This window comes from Setaria italica, chromosome VII (genome assembly GCF_000263155.2).
Source record: "Setaria italica strain Yugu1 chromosome VII, Setaria_italica_v2.0, whole genome shotgun sequence".
Classification (NCBI taxonomy): Eukaryota; Viridiplantae; Streptophyta; class Magnoliopsida; order Poales; family Poaceae; genus Setaria; species Setaria italica.
The window spans coordinates 17,951,923-17,967,874 of record NC_028456.1 but is presented as its reverse complement, the minus strand read 5'-3'; the positions used below and the strand labels follow the sequence as shown (position 1 = coordinate 17,967,874).

General features: G+C 44.1%; 1 long non-coding RNA gene across 1 annotated transcript; it reads right to left on the bottom strand.

Annotated features, from left to right (window-relative positions):
• Positions 1-9,158: 9,158 nt before the first annotated feature.
• On the bottom strand, positions 9,159-9,829 carry LOC105914845. The gene is made up of 2 exons (XR_001164557.2): positions 9,748-9,829; positions 9,159-9,616 (listed from the first exon to the last, which is right to left on the bottom strand). It is a non-coding gene; the product is annotated as an uncharacterized LOC105914845 (long non-coding RNA).
• Positions 9,830-15,952: the final 6,123 nt, after the last annotated feature.

Here is a 15,952-nt window from a genome sequence, read left to right as displayed (position 1 = left end):
CACATCCTCGGGTGGGATTAGGACCTATCTTTACCTAGTAGACAATATAGGAACGTGTATATGCAATGTGAATTTTGTATTACTCACTTAAATGGTAGAGGATGGAGGATCGTCAGTGGATGTACACGGGTCGCACTAGTCAGAATACGTTGACCAATGAATGGCTTGACAAGACGGATGCTTTCTTGGAACGGGTGTTTGCAAGTGTCAATGGAGCTCGATCGACTTGGTGTCCGTGTAGCAAATGTGGAAACATGCGTCGGCAAACCAAGCTAGACATGGGCAAACATCTGGTGAAGAACGGATTTACGTCAGACTACACCAGGTGGATCTACCATGGTGAATCTGACCGTGGGAGAGAGGAGGTGTTGAGACAACGCATCGAGGAATTTGATGATGATGCCGGGGTGGGAGACATATTAAATGACTATCATGAAGCACACTTCGAAGAAGCACGTAGGGAGGAGGAGCCAGAGGCTACCGCTAAGGCTTATTACGAAATGTTGTCTGTGGCACAGCAACCCCTTCACGGCCATACCAAGGTTTCTCAACTAGATGCCATTGCACGCCTAATGGCTGTGAAGTCTCATTTTAGTTTGAGTCGAGATGCGTTTGATATTATGTTGACAGTTTTTGGAAGCCTACTCCCGGTTGGCCACATCTTGCCAAAGAGCATGTATGAGGCACAGAAACTCCTTCGTGCACTTAAGATGCCATACGAGCATATACATGCTTGCCTGAAGGGATGCATCTTATTTAGGAAAGAGTATGCGGAAGCAAAATACTGTGTGAAGTACGAATCGTCTAGGTTTCTGGAGATAGACTGTGGTGACGATTAGAAAAAGCAGCTCGCAATTCCTGTGAAGGTTCTACGGTATCTTCCTTTCATACCGAGGATCCAACGGCTTTTCATGACTGAAGAATCCGCAAAACAGATGACATGGCACAAAAACGGCTGTCGCTATAATCCTGATAAGCTGGTACACCCATCCGATGCTGAAGCCTGGAAAAGCTTTGATGCGATTTATCCTGCAAGAGCTCTAGAGGCCCGTAACGTACGCGTTGCGTTGGCAACTGATGGGTTCAATCCTTATGGAATGGCGGCCGCCCCGTACACCTGTTGGCCCATTTTCGTTATCCCCCTGAATCTCCCCCCTGGCGTCCTCTTTCAACGACATAATATATTCTTGTCGTTGATAATTACAGAGCATCCGGGGAATAATATGAGTGTGTACATGGAGCCTCTGATTGATGATTTGCTCCGTGCTTGGGAGGAAGGGGTATGGACATATGACCGATCCACAAAGACAAACTTCAAGATGCATATTTGGTACCAGTACTCACTGCATGACTTGCCGGCATATGGGATTTTCTGCGGATGGTGTGTTCACGGGAAGTTCCCATGCCCAGTATGTAAAGCATCTTTGAAGTTCATTTGGTTGTCAAAGGTGGCAAATATTCTTCGTTCGACAAACATCAACAATTCCTCCCTCCTGACCATCCATTCAGACGAGACATCAAGATCTTTACCAAAGATGTGGTAGTTACAGACCCCGCACCGCTAATGATGACAGGGGCCGCAATTCGTGCTCAGTTAGATGCTCTCGAGGTCAATAATGAAGAAGGTGGGTTTTTGGGATATGGCGAGCAACATGCTTGGACGCAGAAGTCGTGCTTGTGGAAGCTTCCCTATTTTGATGACCTTCTTGTTCCACATAACATTGATGTAATGCACACGGAAAAAAATATCGCCAAGGCAATTTTTGGTACCATAATGGACATTCCTGACAAGACAAAGGATAACGTTAAGGCTAGAGTGGATCAAGCGACATTGTGCAACAGACCACAGCTAAACATGGCGCCTCCAAGAGCTGGCAAGTCGTGGAGGAAGCCTAAGGCCGATTTCGTTCTGACGAGGGCCCAAAGGAGGGATGTTCCAGAATGGTTACAAACATTAATGTTCCCTGATGGCTATGCAGTGAACTTGAAGAGGGGAGTGAATTTAGCAACTATGCGAATCAACGGGATCAAGAGTCATGATTACCATATATGGCTTGAGCGCCTACTTCCAGTGATGGTTCGAGGCTATGTCCCTGAGCATGTGTGGCAGGTGCTAGCGGAGTTGAGCAATTTCTTCCGCCGGCTTTGTGCGAAGGAGTTATCTCGTACCGTGGTTGCAGAAATGGAAACAATGGCGCTTTTGTTGCTCTGTAAGTTGGAGAAGATCTTTCCTCCAGGCTTCTTCAATCCAATGCAGCATATGATTTTACACCTCCCGTATGAAGCACGAATGGGGGGGCCTGTGCAGGGTCGTTGGTGCTACTCAATTGAGAGATGTCAAAAGGTTCTTCGAACTAAATGTAAGAATAAGTGCAAAATTGAAGCATCCATTGCGGAGGCATACATTCTGGAGGAGGTGTCAAACTTCACATCAAAATACTACACTGACAACCTTCCTAGCGTGCATAATCCACCTCCTCGTTACAATGCCAACGAAGATGAATAGAGCCTTAGCATTTTCTGAGGGCAACTCGGAAGTGCAAGTGGTGCGACCCGCAAGACCCTAAACCAAGAAGAGTGGCGCTCTATCATGCTATATGTGTTGACCAACCTTTCTGAGGTGGAGCCGTACATGATGTAAGTTCTCAACAAACTTGTTTCGAAGTAGTCATCATTCTCTTACCTAAACGTATATTTGTCGTTGCTACAGGCAATTTCATCGTCAATTCTGGCGTAAATCAAGGCAACCGTACCCGCACGAAGCTGAGACTCTTCTCAAAGAGGGTGCGGGAAATGGAATGCCCGATTTCATTTCTTGGTTCAAACAAAAGGTACAATTTCATTTCTTCGGACATTCTCATACATACGATTAATATATCGAAACGCCCTGTTTGAACTTGCAGGGCCAAACCGATGCGTCTATGAATGTCGAGTTGAGACAGGTTGCCGATGGCTGTGACTATAGGGTCAGGTCGTTTGCCGGTTATGACGTCAACGGATATCGTTTTCACACAACAAGGCACGAGCAGAGTCGGCCCAATCGAAGAACCACAAATACCGGAGTTTTCACGCCAGGCTCTGATGGGGTCAAGTACTACGGAAGAATTGAAGAAATATACGAACTCACTTTTCATGGGTGCAAACCTCTTAATCCAGTTATATTCAAATGCCATTGGTTTGATCCATCTGTCGTGAGACGGGCCCCTAATCTTGGGCTAGTCGAAATTCGACAGTCATCCAGGTTACCAGGAGACGATGTCTATATTGTGGCTCAACAGGCCACGCAAGTTTATTATTTGTCATACCCGTGCCAAACCGACAGCCGTCTTAAGGGTTGGGATGTTGTGTACAAGGTATCGCCACACGGTAAACTACCTGTACCAAACAATGAAGATTACAATATAGACCCCGACACGTACGAAGGAGAGTTATTCCAAGAAGATGGGCTCGAAGGGAGGTTTGTGATAGATTTAACCGAAGCGATCGGAATGGAAGTAGACAACGAGAGGGTTGAGACAGAGGACGGTGGAGACGAGGTTCAGAATGTGAAGGACTTAGAATTACTTCAACGATTACAGTTAGCTAATGATAGTGATGACGACATTCCTCCTTCGGAGCACAGGCTTGACTATATCGACACGCGTGATAGTGATGATGAGACTTATGATCCAGCTAATCCCGATCATGACGATTATTTCTAATACATGTATGATTCGTACTAATTTAGTTATAATTTAATTATAATTTCCATATCTTTGTAATTATGTTTTGTGTGTCTATGCTGACTGGTTTACTCTTTTTAATTGCAGGTCATTGAGCAATGGTGGGCGGTATGAGGAAGCTCACGTCGATTTGCGAGAGACTGGTCGTGTCAGGGATTGGTTCAGGGTTAGGGTCACGTTCAGGGAGCGGTCGAGGGAGGCATCAAGGCAGGCCTCGACGTAGGGTTGAGGAGGAGGAGGAGAAGGTGGTCCAGAGGCCTCGAGGGAAGGGTAAAGCAGCGAGGCCCCCGTCGCCTGAACCTGAGGTGGAGGAGGAGGAGGAGGAGGAGGAGGTACCTTCCGCACACGCCTCTGGGGATGATGAGGAGGAGGAGGCGGAGGAGGAGGAGCAGCAGGAGCAGGAGGGGGGCGGGGAGGCAGGGGATTCCCAGTCCAAGATATGGTTGCGAGGTCCCTCATCCCTCCCGAAGCGGCCGATACCTGAGCATTTACGCCCGCTCATTAAACCGGTTGGGACCAAGTAAGTAACTTTAAATATTCTTAATATTTTTCTTTTGTTGAAAGTTACAAAAACTAATAATTTATATTAATGACTTGTGCAGGAGTTGGATTAAGCTCAGTGGGGGTGACCACAATCGTAAGGCCAACGGGATCCTTGGCCTTTTGTGCAGGGTTCACTTCCCTGGCTTGGTGGTGTACGCTGGACAGCAGCAGCCAGCCTACACGTGGGACCACTACGTCGCCGCCCCCGACGTCCTTGATCGTCAACAGAGGAGATTCCCCAACATAGCGGAGCGGGTCAAGGCCGAGCTGTGGGTAAGTACTCCTCGTACTAAATTGCTCAATACATCACCTATTTTCGACATTCTTGAAATAATAACTGTATACGCATCTATATGCAGGATTTCTATAGATGCCAGGAGGGATTCGAGGCCAAGGCAAAGGTCGTCTGTGATGTGACCGCCAAGAAGCTCGTGAAGGACATGCATTACGAGGCGCGCATCGAAGCCATCATCGAATTTCACGCTCAATACAGACAGATGAAGGTTAGAAAAGAGGAGGCAAGAACAATGAACATGACTAAGGACCAATTCATGAGGGTAAGTAAAGAACGTTGCTACTTACTATTTATGATTAATTAGGCTCATTTTCTTTTTCATATGTCACACGCTTGATGATGTAGGTGCCTCCGTGGTGGTGTCGTGCGCATATGCCGTGCTGGGAGAGGATGGTCGACGTGTGGTTGGAGCCCGGGTGGTTGGAGAACCACCTTGCTTGCTGGCAGTGGCGTTTGCAGATGCCGACTACACCACACCATCAAGGCAGCCTAAGCCTTGATGAATATAAAGAAAAATGGGTACGCAACTTCAATTCTTTATTGTAACGTTCAGTTCTACATAATTCCTAATCATTTTGTATTTTTTGCCACAGTCGGCGTCACATGATGGCCGACCTTGCTCCCAGCTCAAGGCATGGGTCCTCTCCAAAAAGGGCAAGGCGACGGCCGATATCGATTTCAACCCAGACGACCCGTTCGAGGCGTACAGCCACCCTAGCATACACAGCCGCGTTAGCGAGTATACAAAGATGGCTAGGGAGGTTCACGGGCCAGACTTCGATCCAAGCTCCGAGGACATTGATGGAGAAATCATGATGAGGGTGGGAGGAGGCAAGAAGCATGGCCGATATTGGATTGGCGACAGCGTAATCGACACGGCCTCTACTCCCACTCTCTCCCATATCCGAGCTAGGAGCACGGACTCGAGCCCGGCGATACGGCCACGACTCACCACTGCACAGTTCCAGATGGAGGCTCTCCAGGTTCTTTCTCTTCCATTCATCGTCCGTTTGTTGTTATACTTTAGCTTTGCATTATAACATGTCAATGAAATATTGTAGGCCCAGGTGGAAGAAGCAAGGAAGAAACAAGAGGAGATGGCGGCGCAGATGGAGGACATGCGGCGGAGGATGGAGGAAGAAAATCGGATTAGGATGGAGCAGATGTTCCAGTACATGCAGAATTTTGCTTCGAGCATGGGTCAGTCTTTGCCTCCGCCACCACCGATGATGTTCCCTCCGCCTCAACCACCCACGACTACTCCTGTGAGTCACTTGACACATTGTGCTTTACATTCAATACTTTAATTTTGACAACTTTATATGTTAGCTCAGAATGTCCTATCCTATGTGTAGAATCAATCGGCGGCTTCGAATAATGAAGATCAAGATTTGTCGCAGTGGTCTCCTTGGTCTCCACGGAACTAGACTTGGTTGTGAACTTGGTTGAAACTATATTGTGACTTGAACTTGGATTTATGGATTGTTACGTGCTTATGTTGAATTATGCCTATGGTGTTTATGAATAATGTTTCTAATGGTGGTTGTGAATTATGCATGTGATTGTTTATTACAAATGCCTGTGATGATGTGTATTGTGAATTGAGAGGGGTCCGTTATACGTGGGAAAATGGGGAAAAAAGGGGGGTTCTGATCATTTTGCCGAGTGTAACACTCGGCAAAGAGGGTCCTTTGCCGAGTGTTTTGACTTTAACACTCGGCAAAGGTGCATTTCCCAGGTGTAGGACAGGTTGTTTGCCGAGTGCCAGGGACTAGGCACTCGGCAAAGACCCCTTGTTTGCCGAGTGCCAGGGACAAGGCACTCGGCAAAGGCTCTAATTCCCAGCTGCACGACAGGTTTTTTGCCGAGTGCCCACCCCCTGACACTCGGCAAAGACCCCATGTTTGCCGAGTGCCAGGGGCAAAGACACTCGGCAAACAAGCCGGCTTTGCCGAGTGCCCACTCCCTGACACTCGGCAAACACCCCCTGTTTGCCGAGTGTTGGCACTCGGCAAAGACGCTATGTTTGCCGAGTGTCTACCATCTGGCACTCGGCAAACCCGCCGTTACCCCCGACGACGTCAGCGCGTATTTCGCCGAGTACATATTTTCGCCGAGTGTTTTTTGGCCGTCGGCAAATTGTTTGCCGAGTGCTCGAGTTTTGACACTTGGCAAACTAGGCTTTACCGACAGGAAATTTGCCGTGTGCTGTTTGCCGAGTGTTTTCGTGTCTTTGCCGAGTGCCTGTGGCACTTGGCAAAGTTTCTGGTTCCGTAGTGCATGTAATTTAATAGAGTTTGCCGTGCTCGCTGACAACAATCTGACAACAATGGTGGTGACGAGAGATGGCGTTGCTGAATTAACCAGCATATCTAAAATCTATGAAAAGGCACTAATAGAAGAGTAATCCTATTGAGGTAATTAAAGTAATTTGACTTAAGACAAAACTAAGACACTTCAATCTTGACAAACTAAGACCGGCTGCGACATGCCATTCATTTTTCTTGAGAATCCTTCTTGATGGCTTCTTTTTTTTTGACCTTTTTCCTATGCTTGGCGTGCTGCTGTGAGTGCTGTCTGTTTTGGACTCGGTCTGCTGTATATGCTGTCGTCGACTCGTCGCTCTTGTTCTGCATACTTGCAGTGGTGTCGACATGACTCGCAGACTGCGCTCCTTCGGACTTGTTTGGATAGTTGGGATCCTCTAGGTAGTGATGGGTTGCACTAGTTCCTAAGTCAAGCTAGCTTTAACTCATGTCAATCTTCGTCCGACTAAATTAATGTAAGATGCTCGTGTTTGGTTGGGTAGCTAAAGATAGCTTGGTAAGCTATGTTCATATTTGGTTGGCTGCACAATATGATAAGATGACATTGTATTCGTTATAGGTGAAGCTACCACCCCATCATATCAGACCACCGAGCCTTGTGCAAGCCATCATCAGTGGAAACGCTCGCTCACTGCGTTGCCGGGAAGACAGGCAACAGCCCATCTTTTGCACTATTTGAGGCAAGCTTAGAGGCAAACGCAGGTATCCAATCATGCGCATGCTGCATTGCCGAAGCTTGTCCAGGGGTATGGTATGTGCAGGGAACTAATCACAACCATAATGTATAATAACCGGAGGAAGCAGCCTATAGCTTTATTATTCTGAATTTACCTTTTTATTAATTGCAATCGATATGATCTTTTTAGGTTATGATGTATATTCCTTTTTATTAACGTGTTCTCACGCTCAAGATAAACATGCGATAGCTTTTCTTAGCACGAGATAACGTGGGAGTCTGGGAGCGGGAAGACCAGAAAGCCTAAACAGATAATTTGTTTTATTGATATATTATGTCATACGTGGGACCTATATGGAAGACTGAACATGAGCGAGAGGATGAGAATCACATAGCTTTTGCGCATGTGACTTTACTTTGGGGGCAAAGGTTCCATTCAACTCAAGATTCAACTATTGCTGGAGGCAGTGTTTGTGCCCAGTTACATATCGACACGTGCCTAGCTACGTCTGAACTGTGCTACCCATACCTACTAGCACTAGCAGTCTAGCACAGTGCCACACCTATTCACTGGACTAAACTTTACTCCCCCTGTTTGGTTCTAGTAACTAAAGACCATTAAAGCAGTTGAACAAAGATCAAACTACCACTAAACCCTACTCCACTCCCTCCCACTCGCACTCCCGAATCCCCACCCCAATGGCCGCTGCCGCCGGGCCCTGTGAGGGCCCCATTCGCCCCCGGCGCAGAGGTGGAGGTCCTCGTCGACATGACTTCCACGGCCACTAGCGCGAGGCCACCGTCGTCGGGTTCGTGCATGCCCACCGCCACGACACCCACAGCGCGCCGGACGGGTACGAGGTGGCCTACGCCCACCTGGAGGAAGGCCGCGGCCGGCAGCGTCTCGCTCGCAGCCGCGTCCCCCAATGGCCCTCGCCTCCGGCATCCCCGCCGCGCTCCGGCAGCCCCACAAGGACGCTTAGCACGCCGGCTTCGTCATGTGCGCCTCCCCCTCCGGCATCCCCGCCGCGCTTCCTCCTCCACAACGGTGGGGGCCGGGTGGGAGGGAGGCCGGCGGTGGGGGTGACGGGCGGGAGGGCGGTAGGAGCGACGACGGCGGGGGCCGGGCCGGAAGGAGGACCGCAGCGGTGACGGCGGGCGGGAGGGCGGTCGGGGTGACGGCGGGGGCCGGGCGGCATTAATGAGGGGTGGATCTTATCCAAGGTCTCCTTTAGTCCCTTTTAGCAACCTCTTGGGGACTAAAGGGCTAAACTTTAGGGACTTTAGCAACTTTTAGTCACATGTTTGGTAGTTTAGGGATAAACTTTAATCCCTAGAGTTTAGCAGCCCCAAACCAAACACCCCCTAAACTTGTGATGAGCTAGCAGGCATTACAGCATTAAGAATCGTTAGATCCCAGAATTCAATTATAACATTATCATTTGTAAGCTGTGTTTACAGTAATAATTTCGAATATATCAACACTACAAGAACATTGGATAAAAATTATTCAAGGAAGACAGTCTAATGTGTGTATACATGATAACACATTTCAAACAATAGCGGAGTAAATAAGCTAACAACAAAGTAGTCCATAACACAAGAGTTAACGTACTTTCATTTTATTATATATGACCAGTCTTCCATTGACATAGAAGGGTTCAGTGTGTACATATTTTCACATTTATGATTAAGTCCTGGTGCTTTATTCTATTAACTGGCCTTAACATTGGCCCTGAAGAAAGCTGCTGTTACTCCAGGACATCCATAGGTATATCCCATTTTTCACTAAGGACATTTAAACATCTTGCAGTAGTCTTCACGAGATAGTACATGCGCTAGTACACGGGCAGAGGTTAGCTGTTTTCGTTTTTCCTTGTCACTAGAGTGGGGAATATTGTCACCAAACGTAGTAGGATTATTTGTTTTGATCCCTCGAAGAGTAAATTCGGCTTCAGCATTCCCTTGGGCATCAACAACTGCGGTACCTACTAAAAGGATCACCATGACGGCAGCAAGTGTAGGTTTTGCAAATTTGATGATCATGATTACCCTGATGAGCACATGAACATGATGTAAGATCACAAGAGATTCACACCGGCTTTAAGTACTAAAAACTAATAAGAAAACAATTGTTACTACTTTAGTAGTACATGCATGCAATAACTTAACACAGAAACTAACCTTCGTGAACACTCTCGCTCCTTTGGTGTGGAAGTCAGGTATGAATTGTATTAAACAATATTATGGCCATATTTATAGCCAGAGTACTATATCTTAACACAAGTAAAGGAAATATATTTTTCTAATGCTTTGCTAAAATCATGTGGCATTTGAGGTCAAGTTATCTTTTAGTAATGATGACCCATTATATCGACACAATAATTCTGCCTGCAAGCTACAGAAAGTTACCTACAAAGCTATTGACAAAACACTGTTAAGGTAATCTGATGCTTCACAAAATCATGTGTTGTGTGACGATTGTTTTTGTCATTGTGGACTTTTCTCAGCTAAACAGACACTAAGATCTTTGTAAGATTAGATTCTTCAATAACCAACAGTTAATTTGGATTAAAAATCACGTCATATGCAATTAGCTTTTCAATAGTATTTAATATAAAATTGCCACTTACCATGTTTTCAACAATTGACAAGATATGTTTTTTCAAAATAATTTTTCATCTAATAGACATGACAAATTATATAAGAATGGTATTTTCAATACAATTCTGACAGTCAAATGTGAGTTATTTGCCAACACGCCAATCAACTGACTAATTTTGGTGTATCAGTGCAAAAATATTGCTGCCCAACTTCTTCACTTGTTTTTCAAAAAGTTGCTATTAGGAAAAGTAAGCGCGTGCCAAAGATCCACTATATACCCTAGTCTGGATGATTATCTCACTAGGTCTCATATAACTCAGTGCTCATTGATTATTTTATTTATATCATGTAACAATAATTCATATATTAGGTTGTTCATAGTTTTAACTCGATGATAAGGTTTAATAATTCAATGTTTACACAACTTCCTTCATGTAGTATCATGTGTTCACGAAACTTTCAAATTTCACCAATTATAGGGGCCGATTTAGTGAAGTTCTAGACCAAAGCATGTTCATCCATGAACATATTACCAAAGTTTAATGTTACAAAAATGGGTTCAATGTCAAATGCCAAGTGGCATTTTTGGTATGAATATAGCAAAAGTTGTTACTAAAATTAGTAAAACATGTACACCATGAGCACTAACAACGAGCGGACCCTCTGTGATGAGGAGGATAATAGCATAAGCATCAAGTTTGTGAGAAGTGCGATAACTATGGATGTCTGGTACAAAAGTGTGTTAACATTCCTTGTTTCCTACAAAATAAGCTATCTCAAGTCACAGAAATATCCAACTTAGAGACCAAATGGCCGGTTTACCATTTTAATTTCTTGTTTGTAATTATGTTTTCCGTTCAGTCATTTTCATGATATGGCGACAAAATTATTGTCATCCATATTTTTGCTTCTTTGATGCTTGGAATGAACATGCACGCATGCCTAGGAACCACTATCTACTCTAGTTCCAAAATGATTATCCCTCTGGCTAGGTAACAGTAATTTGCTTTTCTCATATTGGTCTGTGTTTTATTACTACTAGTAGAATTGCCCATGCGTTGCTACGGATCCTTACTTACTCTCACATTATTATTCGCTTGTTCCTAATATCTTAGTTTCGCTTCACAAAATATTGCCAGTAATTTGTGGGTGGTTTGATGCTATGTGTTTATTACATGGGACCAACATATGGAAACAAAAAAAAATTCACTGCTTAACCTCCGCTCTATCCATCCATTCGATTTCCCTCGTACTCGTCATCATCCAGCCAATCACTGCCTCTTCGTCCATTGGCGCCACCCGCATTTTACCCCATCTCGTCGTCGCCCAGGCGATGCGCATCTTGCCGTCCTTGCCATCGCCCAGGCAAGCACTCATCCTCCCCGTGCCTAGCCTCGTTCCTGCTTCGAGCGATAGGCCACATCGCCTCCGGCCGCCATGAGTAGTAGTGTGTTCTCCTCTTCTTCTCATTTCCATTCACCTCCCTTCTATAATCCACTCCAAATCATTCCAATCAAGTGCAAAATCGAACCCCCAATTGCTAGATGTGGAGACCTTAGTTCTGGATATGCAGGGGATAGACGTGATTGAGAGTGTGAGGTCCCGGATGAGCAGCAATAGTGCGTGGTGAGTGCGAGGAGAGTTGGCCACGCGAGCAATGGAGCAGTTGCGCGTGTCCCGAGCCGCCGCCGGCAAGCACGCTATGTGGGCAGGACAAAAGAACAGAGCAACGGCTAGACCTTGGGTCAGGATCTTTTTCAAAATCGTCCAGACATATTCCATGACGGTTGGAATGCAAAACAACCATGACGGTTGGAATAAACAACCGTAATTTAATATTAGGTAGATATATGTACGGTAAAATGCCCATGCTAATGCTACGGTACGTAATATTTCATAATGCAAATAAAACAAAAAATAGTGTATATTTCTTAAAGTTCACACGATGCGATATGCCATATTCTATGTCACATCAACACTAAAAACAATTTACATTCAATATACTTTAATATTACACACCTTGAATGTTAAATCTTCCAAGAGGGAAATACAACAGTCACCGTCAGTCGGGCTCTCTTCCTCTAGGCATTTCAACAAACATGTTGCGTGCAGTGGCCATATCGCACCAAAGAGATCTTGGTGGACCTCTGATGCTTGAGGAATCTTGCATTCTTCTACTCCGCTTCCCACGACTACCACTGTTGCACATATCAACACAGACATAAAGGATGCGGAAGGCATTACCTCAACCGTTCCATGAGCCACACCTCCTATCTTTACTTGTGCGGATGGAAGATGCAGCCATGTCAAGGCACAAAGCAGCAGCACCCTGGCAAGCCTCCCCAGGAAAAGATCATTGCATCGCGAAGAGAAAACGACCGCACAATTCCATGATAGCACTTGGTTTCTCATAGCTGCAGGAAGCAAACTAATGTATATCGGCAAGGCACTCACATTTAAGAACACACTGCTTGCTGGACCCACAGTAGCAATGGTTGATGACAAATTTGTAAGATCGATTTTAAACCAATGAGTGGCACAAAACTTGTCTATTCAGCATATCCTAACAGATCATTCCAAAAGCATCACTTAGTTATACACCTAAAGGGGTTCAGGAAAGAACATATAATAAAAATCATTATGGGGAGAACAGCTCTAGATTTCTCATTGTTCTTGTAGAGCTGACAGTAGAACGAATAATATGATAAATACATTTAGTCAACATGACCAGTGTGAAATGAATGGTTAAACAATCGATCATCATGGCACTGAAAACATGGTTGGTGGTTACCTAACAAATATCAAAGCAGCTAGTGCTTCTGCACGCTTAAGTAGTCATCTCCGAACGCAGAAGTAATAGAGGTGATGCGCCTGCCAAGTTCAGAGAACTGTAATTAAGAAACTCATGTAACTGAAATCAGCTGCCTCCATACATTATAATATCACCTAAAGTGACTGATGATGACAGCCTGTTGCTTTACATAATTCGGCATGTCTTCGCTGCAGCACTAACAATGTTAACAGAATATACAAAAGAGGTGAAATATCAATATAGTAAAAAAGAAGCACATCTAATCCTGCCATTTTCATAAAAATAAAAATAAAAATCAGTTCGGAGGCCAATACTAACAAAAAAATTCTCTCTAGAAAACATGTTGTTGAGTTAGAGATGATAAACCAGAGCAGCAGATGATATTTATTTACCTCTCTGTAATTTACCTCAAAAAAATAGCAAACTACATTTAATACACTAAGACAACAACTGATAATATGTAATACATTCAAATAATAGAAAGATCATGAAAAATGACAAGCTTAACAAAATAGAAGCCAGTCATTAGTGCACATACCAATATAGCCTGAATATCAACAGCTTGAAGGTGCCAAACTTCAATTGTGTAGCTCCAAGCTGTGTAGAACAAAATCCACTCTCCCACCTGATTAACATGGTAACAAACAGCTACCATGAGAGCAGCAAAAGATGGAGTTCACTGAGCACCTGAGATAGGAGAGAAAGCATATTTAATCCATAAGATAGGAAAGAAAAGCAAAGATCTATTTTTTCTCAGAGCATCTTTGCAAATGTTTATTCATCTATGATGCTGTACTATACAACTACCATAAATGTTTATTCATCTATGATACTGTACTATACAACTACCTAAATTGCGGTAATAAGAAAAGTAATCACGCTGGTGAACTTGATTGTTTCGATGTATTTTTCACACGATTAGGCCATGCACATCTGAAATCAATTCCATCACAAAGAAAAGGAATCGTGAGGAAAGACCAATCAAATATTGCAATACCAGGGCATCAGACCTTTGTTACTTAAAAATGGATGTAATGCAAGATCCACATTATTAACAACAAGAAAGTATACATGCTAGGCCACCAAAAGAGTGATCCTGGGGTCATCGTTAGCCACAGTGCAGCAAATGCGGCAACAAAAGAGTGACATGGATAGAAGAGTGACAGTTCTCAACAGGCACAAACTTATGACATTCGAAAGTACTCTCTTAGCAATACTAAATGCTAGGCTACCAATATTTTACTAAAATTGCAGAGAAACATGATGCACATGGGCACTGAGATTTCCATACCTACCTCAACTGATGAGACTCTGATAGTCCTTTTCTTGGGAATAATAAATGCTAGGACACCAATATTTTTCAACACACTGAGCAGCAACCTCTAAAAGGAAAAAAAGAAATAAGTACTTAAATTAATTGGGATGGTTAGCTAATCAGCTTCAGTACATAACAACAATCAAATTAGGAGGGATGCCTAGCACATATATCAATTGGACACAGAAAGACAAATAGGAGCAGGAGTGTTACCCTGTCAGCTATTCTCACATATACTCGCAAGGACTTTGGTGGATTTATTATTGCTGGCCACAACATGTCGTACAAAATAAGCTATCTCAAGTCACAGAAATATCCAACTTAGAGACCAAATGGCCGGTTTACCATTTTAATTTTTTGTTTGTAATTATGTTTTCCGTTCAGTCATTTTCATGATATGGCGACAAAATTATTGTCATCCATATTTTTGCTTGCTTTGATGCTTGGAATGAACATGCACGCATGCCTAGGAACCACTATCTACCCTAGTTCCAAAATGATTATCCCTCTGGCTAGGTAACAGTAATTTGCTTTTCTCATATTGGTCTGTGTTTTATTACTATTTTCCCTTATACCAGGAATATTTGATATTTTATTTAGATATATATTAAGTTTAATTTATGAAACAAATACTGTGAATAACTTTACATTTTATACTAAATAAATCATCATGCTTAAAATGTTCCTACAGTCACACCATATTATCACACGACCATAAATGAAACCATTTTCTACAAATGCACCATAAATTCGTAGAAATTCGTAGAAATTCGTCAAAATTCGTAGAAATTCGTAGAAATTCGTCAAAATTCGTCAAAATTCGTAGAAATTCGTAGAAATTCGTAGAAATTTGTATAAATATTCCGGACTTTGTAGGATTCATGTTATTTTATGATTTCATTATATACATGTATGATTCCGGACTTTGTAGGACTTTGTAGAAATTTGTAGTAAGACGATTTCTATGACTGTCATGTATGATTCCATGTATGTTTCCATCAATAGTTGAAATGGCAGACGATGAGACCGCAAGGTATATCATGGAGCAGATAATCGCTGGTGATGGTAGTGGCGACAACGTTCCACTATCATACACGGATGAAGAGGGCACCCAGGCGGACATGTTCCTCAACATGTCCGCCGATGGGAATGAAGAGCAACAGCCGCAGCAACAACTTGCCGTGGCGGAAGGTTCCGGCGAGGTATATATAACAATTCTTGTATTGTTTCACGCCACCGTTACTACTACGTACTAATTAACAAATCTTGAACTGTTAGCCCTCCGGATCGACACAAGGGCATACAAAGGTGATGGAAGGGAGGCTTGTCATCACGGAAGTGACAGAAGAGGGCAGGCCGGTTGCTCCCGAGAAAGTAGCAAAGAAGTACGTGAGTCAGATCGGGGCAATCGTCCGGGACAACGTGCCTATCAGCATCAGAGAATGGAAGGGCAGAAGCACTAATCCGTACGCCCTTCCAGAGACAGAAAAGAATATGCTGTGGGAAGACGTGAAGAGACATTTCACATTCCCCGAAGGATATAGTGAGAAGGATGTCAAAGCGTGGACGCTTAAGAAGATGGCTACTCAATTCCAGACATTCAAGAAGATGCTGGATACCCACTACATCAAGAAGGGCCGAACTCCAGACTTCAACGC